Below are 10,101 nucleotides of genomic sequence, written 5' to 3'. Positions count from 1 at the left end.
GTTGAATGCGTTCACCTCATCCACTACCAATGTGTAGAATGCGTTCACCTCATCCACTACCAATGTGTAGAATGCGTTCACCTCATCCACTACCAATGTGTTGAATGCGTTCACCTCATCCACTACCAATGTGTAGAATGCGTTCACCTCATCCACTACCAATGTGTAGAATGCGTTCACCTCATCCACTACCAATGTGTAGAATGCGTTCACCTCATCCACTACCAATGTGTAGAATGCGTTCACCTCATCCACTACCAATGTGTTGAATGCGTTCACCTCATCCACTACCAATGTGTTGAATGCATTCACCTCATCCACTACCAATGTGTAGAATGCATTCACCTCATCCACTACCAATGTGTAGAATGCATTCACCTCATCCACTACCAATGTGTTGAATGCATTCACCTCATCCACTACCAATGTGTTGAATGCATTCACCTCATCCACTACCAATGTGTAGAATGCGTTCACCTCATCCACTACCAATGTGTAGAATGCGTTCACCTCATCCACTACCAATGTGTTGAATGCGTTCACCTCATCCACTACCAATGTGTAGAATGCGTTCACCTCATCCACTACCAATGTGTAGAATGCGTTCACCTCATCCACTACCAATGTGTAGAATGCGTTCACCTCATCCACTACCAATGTGTAGAATGCGTTCACCTCATCCACTACCAATGTGTTGAATGCGTTCACCTCATCCACTACCAATGTGTTGAATGCATTCACCTCATCCACTACCAATGTGTAGAATGCATTCACCTCATCCACTACCAATGTGTAGAATGCATTCACCTCATCCACTACCAATGTGTTGAATGCGTTCACCTCATCCACTACCAATGTGTAGAATGCGTTCACCTCATCCACTACCAATGTGTAGAATGCATTCACCTCATCCACTACCAATGTGTAGAATGCGTTCACCTCATCCACTACCAATGTGTAGAATGCGTTCACCTCATCCACTACCAATGTGTTGAATGCGTTCACCTCATCCACTACCAATGTGTTGAATGCGTTCACCTCATCCACTACCAATGTGTAGAATGCGTTCACCTCATCCACTACCAATGTGTAGAATGCATTCACCTCATCCACTACCAATGTGTTGAATGCGTTCACCTAATCCACTACCAATGTGTTGAATGCGTTCACCTCATCCACTACCAATGTGTAGAATGCGTTCACCTCATCCACTACCAATGTGTAGAATGCGTTCACCTCATCCACTACCAATGTGTAGAATGCGTTCACCTCATCCACTACCAATGTGTAGAATGCATTCACCTCATCCACTACCAATGTGTAGAATGCATTCACCTCATCCACTACCAATGTGTTGAATGCGTTCACCTCATCCACTACCAATGTGTAGAATGCGTTCACCTCATCCACTACCAATGTGTTGAATGCATTCACCTCATCCACTACCAATGTGTAGAATGCATTCACCTCATCCACTACCAATGTGTAGAATGCATTCACCTCATCCACTACCAATGTGTAGAATGCATTCACCTCATCCACTACCAATGTGTTGAATGCATTCACCTCATCCACTACCAATGTGTAGAATGCATTCACCTCATCCACTACCAATGTGTAGAATGCATTCACCTCATCCACTACCAATGTGTTGAATGCATTCACCTCATCCACTACCAATGTGTTGAATGCATTCACCTCATCCACTACCAATGTGTTGAATGCATTCACCTCATCCACTACCAATGTGTAGAATGCATTCACCTCATCCACTACCAATGTGTTGAATGCATTCACCTCATCCACTACCAATGTGTAGAATGCATTCACCTCATCCACTACCAATGTGTAGAATGCATTCACCTCATCCACTACCAATGTGTAGAATGCGTTCACCTCATCCACTACCAATGTGTTGAATGCATTCACCTCATCCACTACCAATGTGTAGAATGCGTTCACCTCATCCACTACCAATGTGTAGAATGCGTTCACCTCATCCACTACCAATGTGTAGAATGCGTTCACCTCATCCACTACCAATGTGTAGAATGCGTTCACCTCATCCACTACCAATGTGTAGAATGCGTTCACCTCATCCACTACCAATGTGTAGAACGCATTCACCTCATCCACTACCAATGTGTAGAATGCGTTCACCTCATCCACTACCAATGTGTAGAATGCGTTCACCTCATCCACTACCAATGTGTAGAAATGTGTAGAATGCATTCACCTCATCCACTACCAATGTGTAGAATGCATTCACCTCATCCACTACCAATGTGTAGAATGCGTTCACCTCATCCACTACCAATGTGTAGAATGCATTCACCTCATCCACTACCAATGTGTAGAATGCATTCACCTCATCCACTACCAATGTGTAGAAATGTGTAGAATGCATTCACCTCATCCACTACCAATGTGTTGAATGCATTCACCTCATCCACTACCAATGTGTAGAATGCGTTCACCTCATCCACTACCAATGTGTAGAAATGTGTAGAATGCATTCACCTCATCCACTACCAATGTGTTGAATGCATTCACCTCATCCACTACCAATGTGTAGAAATGTGTAGAATGCATTCACCTCATCCACTACCAATGTGTTGAATGCATTCACCTCATCCACTACCAATGTGTAGAATGCGTTCACCTCATCCACTACCAATGTGTAGAATGCGTTCACCTCATCCACTACCAATGTGTAGAATGCGTTCACCTCATCCACTACCAATGTGTTGAATGCATTCACCTCATCCACTACCAATGTTTAGAATGCGTTCACCTCATCCACTACCAATGTGTTGAATGCATTCACCTCATCCACTACCAATGTGTAGAATGCATTCACCTCATCCACTACCAATGTGTAGAATGCGTTCACCTCATCCACTACCAATGTGTAGAATGCATTCACCTCATCCACTACCAATGTGTAGAATGCATTCACCTCATCCACTACCAATGTGTAGAATGCATTCACCTCATCCACTACCAATGTGTTGAATGCATTCACCTCATCCACTACCAATGTGTTGAATGCATTCACCTCATCCACTACCAATGTGTAGAATGCATTCACCTCATCCACTACCAATGTGTTGAATGCATTCACCTCATCCACTACCAATGTGTAGAATGCATTCACCTCATCCACTACCAATGTGTAGAATGCGTTCACCTCATCCACTACCAATGTGTAGAATGCGTTCACCTCATCCACTACCAATGTGTTGAATGTATTCACCTCATCCACTACCAATGTGTAGAATGCGTTCACCTCATCCACTACCAATGTGTAGAATGCATTCACCTCATCCACTACCAATGTGTTGAATGCATTCACCTCATCCACTACCAATGTGTAGAATGCATTCACCTCATCCACTACCAATGTGTTGAATGCATTCACCTCATCCACTACCAATGTGTAGAATGCATTCACCTCATCCACTACCAATGTGTAGAATGCATTCACCTCATCCACTACCAATGTGTAGAATGCGTTCACCTCATCCACTACCAATGTGTTGAATGCATTCACCTCATCCACTACCAATGTGTAGAATGCGTTCACCTCATCCACTACCAATGTGTAGAATGCGTTCACCTCATCCACTACCAATGTGTAGAATGCGTTCACCTCATCCACTACCAATGTGTAGAATGCGTTCACCTCATCCACTACCAATGTGTAGAATGCGTTCACCTCATCCACTACCAATGTGTAGAATGCGTTCACCTCATCCACTACCAATGTGTAGAAATGTGTAGAATGCATTCACCTCATCCACTACCAATGTGTAGAATGCATTCACCTCATCCACTACCAATGTGTAGAATGCGTTCACCTCATCCACTACCAATGTGTAGAATGCGTTCACCTCATCCACTACCAATGTGTAGAAATGTGTAGAATGCATTCACCTCATCCACTACCAATGTGTAGAATGCATTCACCTCATCCACTACCAATGTGTAGAATGCGTTCACCTCATCCACTACCAATGTGTAGAATGCATTCACCTCATCCACTACCAATGTGTAGAATGCATTCACCTCATCCACTACCAATGTGTAGAAATGTGTAGAATGCATTCACCTCATCCACTACCAATGTGTTGAATGCATTCACCTCATCCACTACCAATGTGTAGAATGCGTTCACCTCATCCACTACCAATGTGTAGAAATGTGTAGAATGCATTCACCTCATCCACTACCAATGTGTTGAATGCATTCACCTCATCCACTACCAATGTGTAGAAATGTGTAGAATGCATTCACCTCATCCACTACCAATGTGTTGAATGCATTCACCTCATCCACTACCAATGTGTAGAATGCGTTCACCTCATCCACTACCAATGTGTAGAATGCGTTCACCTCATCCACTACCAATGTGTAGAATGCGTTCACCTCATCCACTACCAATGTGTTGAATGCATTCACCTCATCCACTACCAATGTTTAGAATGCGTTCACCTCATCCACTACCAATGTGTTGAATGCATTCACCTCATCCACTACCAATGTGTAGAATGCATTCACCTCATCCACTACCAATGTGTAGAATGCGTTCACCTCATCCACTACCAATGTGTAGAATGCATTCACCTCATCCACTACCAATGTGTAGAATGCATTCACCTCATCCACTACCAATGTGTAGAATGCATTCACCTCATCCACTACCAATGTGTTGAATGCATTCACCTCATCCACTACCAATGTGTTGAATGCATTCACCTCATCCACTACCAATGTGTAGAATGCATTCACCTCATCCACTACCAATGTGTTGAATGCATTCACCTCATCCACTACCAATGTGTAGAATGCATTCACCTCATCCACTACCAATGTGTAGAATGCGTTCACCTCATCCACTACCAATGTGTAGAATGCGTTCACCTCATCCACTACCAATGTGTTGAATGCATTCACCTCATCCACTACCAATGTGTAGAATGCGTTCACCTCATCCACTACCAATGTGTAGAATGCGTTCACCTCATCCACTACCAATGTGTAGAATGCGTTCACCTCATCCACTACCAATGTGTAGAATGCGTTCACCTCATCCACTACCAATGTGTAGAATGCGTTCACCTCATCCACTACCAATGTGTAGAATGCATTACCCACAATGCTGAACTGCTGAGACTAAGGAAGACATAGCAGCAATAGATACACATTAGGGCATATCTCCTTGAGGGACTTCAGAAGACAGGAGGTGTTACACATGAATACACGAAGCCTAGCAAGCATCTTGTTTATCTGATGTGATGGAGATAGAGGACCTCTATACAGTTTCAAATGCCAAGGCAGTGACAGTGCAAACCACAAATGATAATGCACAAATGCTTGCTCATATAAATATTTAATTATAATATAATAATCATAATAATTATAATAAGTAATGTAATTATTATTATTATTATATTTCTTTGTGCTTGGTATTATCCATGCACATGTTTATCCCATGTTCTTACTATATGACAAACATCATGGCTGAACTTTGATATACTGAGTTCTCAAACTGGCATTACATGTTTACATTTCAGTCATTTAGCAGACGCTCTTATCCAGACGCTCTTCTCGGTTGTTATTGTTATTGACCAGGCATTCCAGTCTACCACGAAACCACTAAAACAAGTGCAGAGCCCAAACAATGTTTCTCTGGACACAGTTCAAGAGAAGGTTAGTGCTTAATATGTTACTCTACTTACATCTACTGGTGGATAGTGGTATTGTCAACAGATTGAATAACAGATGTGAGGTTATACAATATTTGGGTCCGTGCAATCTGGGATCCTTGGAACGTTTTATGTTCTGGAACAACCAATTAATTGGACAGAAACGGTGCTGTACTAAACGACCAGTTTAAACACGGGGAGGGGTTGGGGAGCGCTGTCAGCAGCATGGCCACTGCCCTTTAAAACGTTGCTTCAAGCCACACCTCACCACACCCACCAAACGGGAGCAAACGTACCCCAAGGTCTGTTCAAGAACGTTTTGTGGAAATCTATCGTTCAGTGCAAACCGTTCCGCAACATAACAAACGTTCAAGCGACTTGAACGCACCTAATTTATCGCTGCATGAAACAAGAGGCGTGCTATCGTCAAAAGTCCGACGAGGCGCACTCAATTGTTTCCGACAGAACTCTATCCCCGCTATTCCAAAGAGAAAGTTCAATAGAGCGCTGTTTGAACTAGGGCTAAGCTATCAACAACAAAAAAAGAGTGACAAAGTTAATGTTTACTTGAATTTCTTCATATTCGTGGAAAACACTGTAATTTCCATCTACCTTTGGCAAATCATTAAAACAGTGTCATATAAAATCACCCTTTGACACTGTTTTATTGTAAAATCACGTGTCACCATCTTTTTAAATGATATAACTTTGAGTACATTTCAACTCCTTTTTTTATTCTCCACACAAACATCCACACTGAAAACCCTTATAAAAATGTACCTTGGTACTACTATGGTCTGAATCATGAAAATGTACCATGGTTTTAGCCTTGAAGTATGACGGTACTGCCATGGTACTGCCATTGCACCTAAATATGACCATGGTATGGCATCATTTATACCATGGTATAGATCTGAATCATGGAAATATACCATGGTTTTAACCTGCATTATACATTCTAAGATGGTAACGCACAATTATGATAAACAGTACCAAAAAATGATCATATGGTACCATCTTTATGAATGATGTGTTACCATAGTACAATGGCAGGATAATGCATTAAATAAATAGGCCCCCCAAGGTCAAAAGAGGTTGGTTGGTATTATATTTATGAATTTATATACCAGTATGGGCCAGTTTCTGATAAAGGGGTAATACTTTCTGTATTAATAGTAGCATTCTTTGCTCATGTTTGGGTTCCCTGTGTTGCCAACCTAAAATGTGGGAGAATGTGAGATATTTTGTAGCCTAATCTTTGGCATTTTTGTAATAATTTACAGTATTTATAGTCAAGGGGGGGTGTTGTGCTTGTTTCGGCCTGCAGAGGGAGCCACTCGCTCTAGTGGCGCTCTCAGCCCACAGTGGCTCCCGCGCTAGCCTGCCCAGTCAGGGAGGCAGTTGAATGAGAGCCAAGCCAACTGTAAACTGAAGAGAGAGTCACAAGATAAATCACATATTTTAAACGTTATCATCACGGCGGGCGAGTTATAAAGCATAGGATATGAAACACCAAGTTAAGTGTAATGATATAATTGTTGTTATTTATTTAAAATTATGTTTTGATAGTTTAAATAATTTACAAAAGTCCGTTAGCATAGCAATTAAAAAAAAAAAAAAAAAAATCAGTATGTTGACGGTCTAGAATTGTAGAAGAGTAGCCAAGTCAGTTGAATGAGAGAGAGCCAACTGAAAACTGTATTGAAGAGAGATGCACCAGATAAACTATTTTAAATCTTCAAGGTTTCAGTCCTTCATTCTTCACACCCTATCCAGGTCCCAAGGTTTTAAAAGGTACACTACAACTACTAGACCACGTGTGTTGTGGTTTTTCACTATGAGCTAAAGGGGGTTTAAGAGGGTACTAGGACCTACGCTTTTGTAACAGTGTTGCTTCCGTCCCTCTCCTCGCCCTTACCTGGGCTTGAACCAGGGACCCTCTGCACACATCGACAACAGTCACCCTCGAAGCACCGTTACCCGTCGCTCCACAAAAGCCCCCGCGGCCCTTGCAGAGCAAAGGGAAACAACTACTTCAAGGTCTCAGAGCGAGTGACGTCACCGATTGAAACGTTACTAGCGCGCGCCGCTAACTAGCTAGCCATTTCACACCGGTTACACTTTTCCATTGCAGAGTGAGGAGTCAGTGTTGCATTATGTGAGTACCATAAATGACTATGCTTTTGGTCACTTTACCTGAAAAACGGTTGGACACAGACAATCATAATACATTGTAAACAACTAGCTACTATGCCTTCATGTTTCATTACATGCCGCTAGTACAAAACCATGGTATGGTTCATTTGTGTACCATGGTAGCTAGTACAATGAAAAAAAAAACATGTTTTTTGGTCACTACCATGGCAGGAAAATACCATGGTACTGGTGCAAATACCATGGTATTTTTTTTTTTTTTCATTGTACTACCATGGTACATTTTTCTAAGAGAATGCATTTCAGAAAGGACATACTGTACTATGAAAGTACTCATAAAATGCAGGTTTCAGGAGGACTCTCATTTTAATGTGCGGAGTGATATTGCAGAGACTGACTTAAAGTGATGCTCCGGAACGTTTCAGCCAGTAGTTTTGAAGGTAGTGCTCACGAGCCAAAACGAGTCCCCGTTTTTTGTGCACTACGTAGAGCCCTGCACAGGCATGAATTTTAAGACCTAGCCTATGCCCGTGACGTTCAGGCCCTACCCTACCCAGGCCCGATTGCTTCTGCCAAATTTAAGGCCCGGCCCGGCCCGGCCCTGCCCAAAACTCAAAATGACTAAATCCATTTGCGATTCCTCTCTGTCTGTCATTCGCTCTCTGTGTGCAGGCTGCTCACTCTGCATGCACTCTACTCATGGCTGCTCTGAGTCTGTGAGTAACCATAGCAACAGCTCCGCTTGGGCTGCTCTGCTCAATGATGAGACATGAGACAGCTGTTAGCTACTTTCTGTCACTCTAAACTCAAGGAACATTATTATTTTCCGTGAAATAATCTCTCCTGTCTTATATTTGACGAGGTTGAAGCACTTCTGACACCATGTTATGATCTTAATCAGTCAGATATGACTGTACTGTGTAGCAGAGCATGAGCAAATGGCCCAGCTTCAAAATGTTAATGATCAGTTTAGTTTTAGATACCCAAGCCCTGCCCGTACCCTAGTTATTGATTAAAAAACGATCCCTACCCGGCCCTATGTATAATGTCGGGGCCCATCGGGCTCGGGTCGCAGAGCTTCAGTACTACATCATCTAATTGTGTACTAAGTCATCCATTTTGTATGATATGTTGTGTCCTGCAAAAAAAATTAAAAATAACATTGTGCAATCCAATTCGTACAATATGTTACGAATTTGTTGTTCTTAAGATCCCGGACTGCATAGATCTGTCAATTGAGCAAACACTTATTTACAGATCAGCGAATAAAACCGCTGTTCATTTATCACGTTGGTTCCCATAGCAACAACACAACATGCCTTAACGTAAGAAGCAGAAATAACTTTACCAGCTGTAATGGGTCTCTGTATTGTCCATGGGGTGGCCAGCATTATTACATCTAGAATTAGCACTATCTAACAACACAGGCCATATTGATCACTTACTAAAGCGACAGCACATTTTTTCACTGAGGTTTTATAAAGGTGATTTCCGTTATGCTGAAAAAGTCAGTATGATAAGCTATGAGGAGAGATAAATAAAATGTTGCTGTTTGAGTGTTTGGGTTGTTTCTCAAATGACACCCTATTCCCTATATAGTACACTACTTTTGACCCGATTCGTATGTGGCCTGGTCAAAAGTAGTGCACTGTATAGGGAATAGGATGCTATTTGGGACAGAACCGTGGTATTAGGTAGTGTAACATCAAGGCTATGCTAGGCATTCCAGCTGGCTAGACCAGCTGCACTGGTTCACATGGAGGGAGGGAGGGAGGGAGGGAGGGAGAGGGAGGGAGGGAGGGAGGGAGAGAGAGAGAGAGAGAGAGAGAGAGAGAGAGAGAGAGAGAGAGAGAGAGAGAGAGAGAGAGAGAGAGAGAGACAGACAGACAGACAGACAGACAGACAGACAGACAGACAGACAGACAGACAGACAGAGAGAGAGAGAGAGAGAGAGAGAGAGGGGAGGGGGAAAGAGAGAGCGAGAGAGAGCGAGAGGGAGGGGGGAGGGGGAGAGAGGGAAAGAGAGAGCGAGAGGGGGGAGGGGGAGAGAGAGGGAGAGAGAGAGAGAGTGGATGGGGGAAAGAGAGAGAGAGGGGAGGGGGAAAGAGAGGGAGAGGGAGAGAGAGAGCGAGAGGGGGGGAGGGGAGAGAGAGGGAGAGGAGAGAGAGAGAGAGAGAGAGTGGATGGGGGAAAGAGAGAGAGAGGGGAGGGGGAAAGAGAGGGAGAGGCAGAGAGAGAG

This window comes from Coregonus clupeaformis, chromosome 21, assembly GCF_020615455.1.
Source record: "Coregonus clupeaformis isolate EN_2021a chromosome 21, ASM2061545v1, whole genome shotgun sequence".
Taxonomy (NCBI): domain Eukaryota; kingdom Metazoa; phylum Chordata; class Actinopteri; order Salmoniformes; family Salmonidae; genus Coregonus; species Coregonus clupeaformis.
This window is presented reverse-complemented; position numbering follows the sequence as displayed.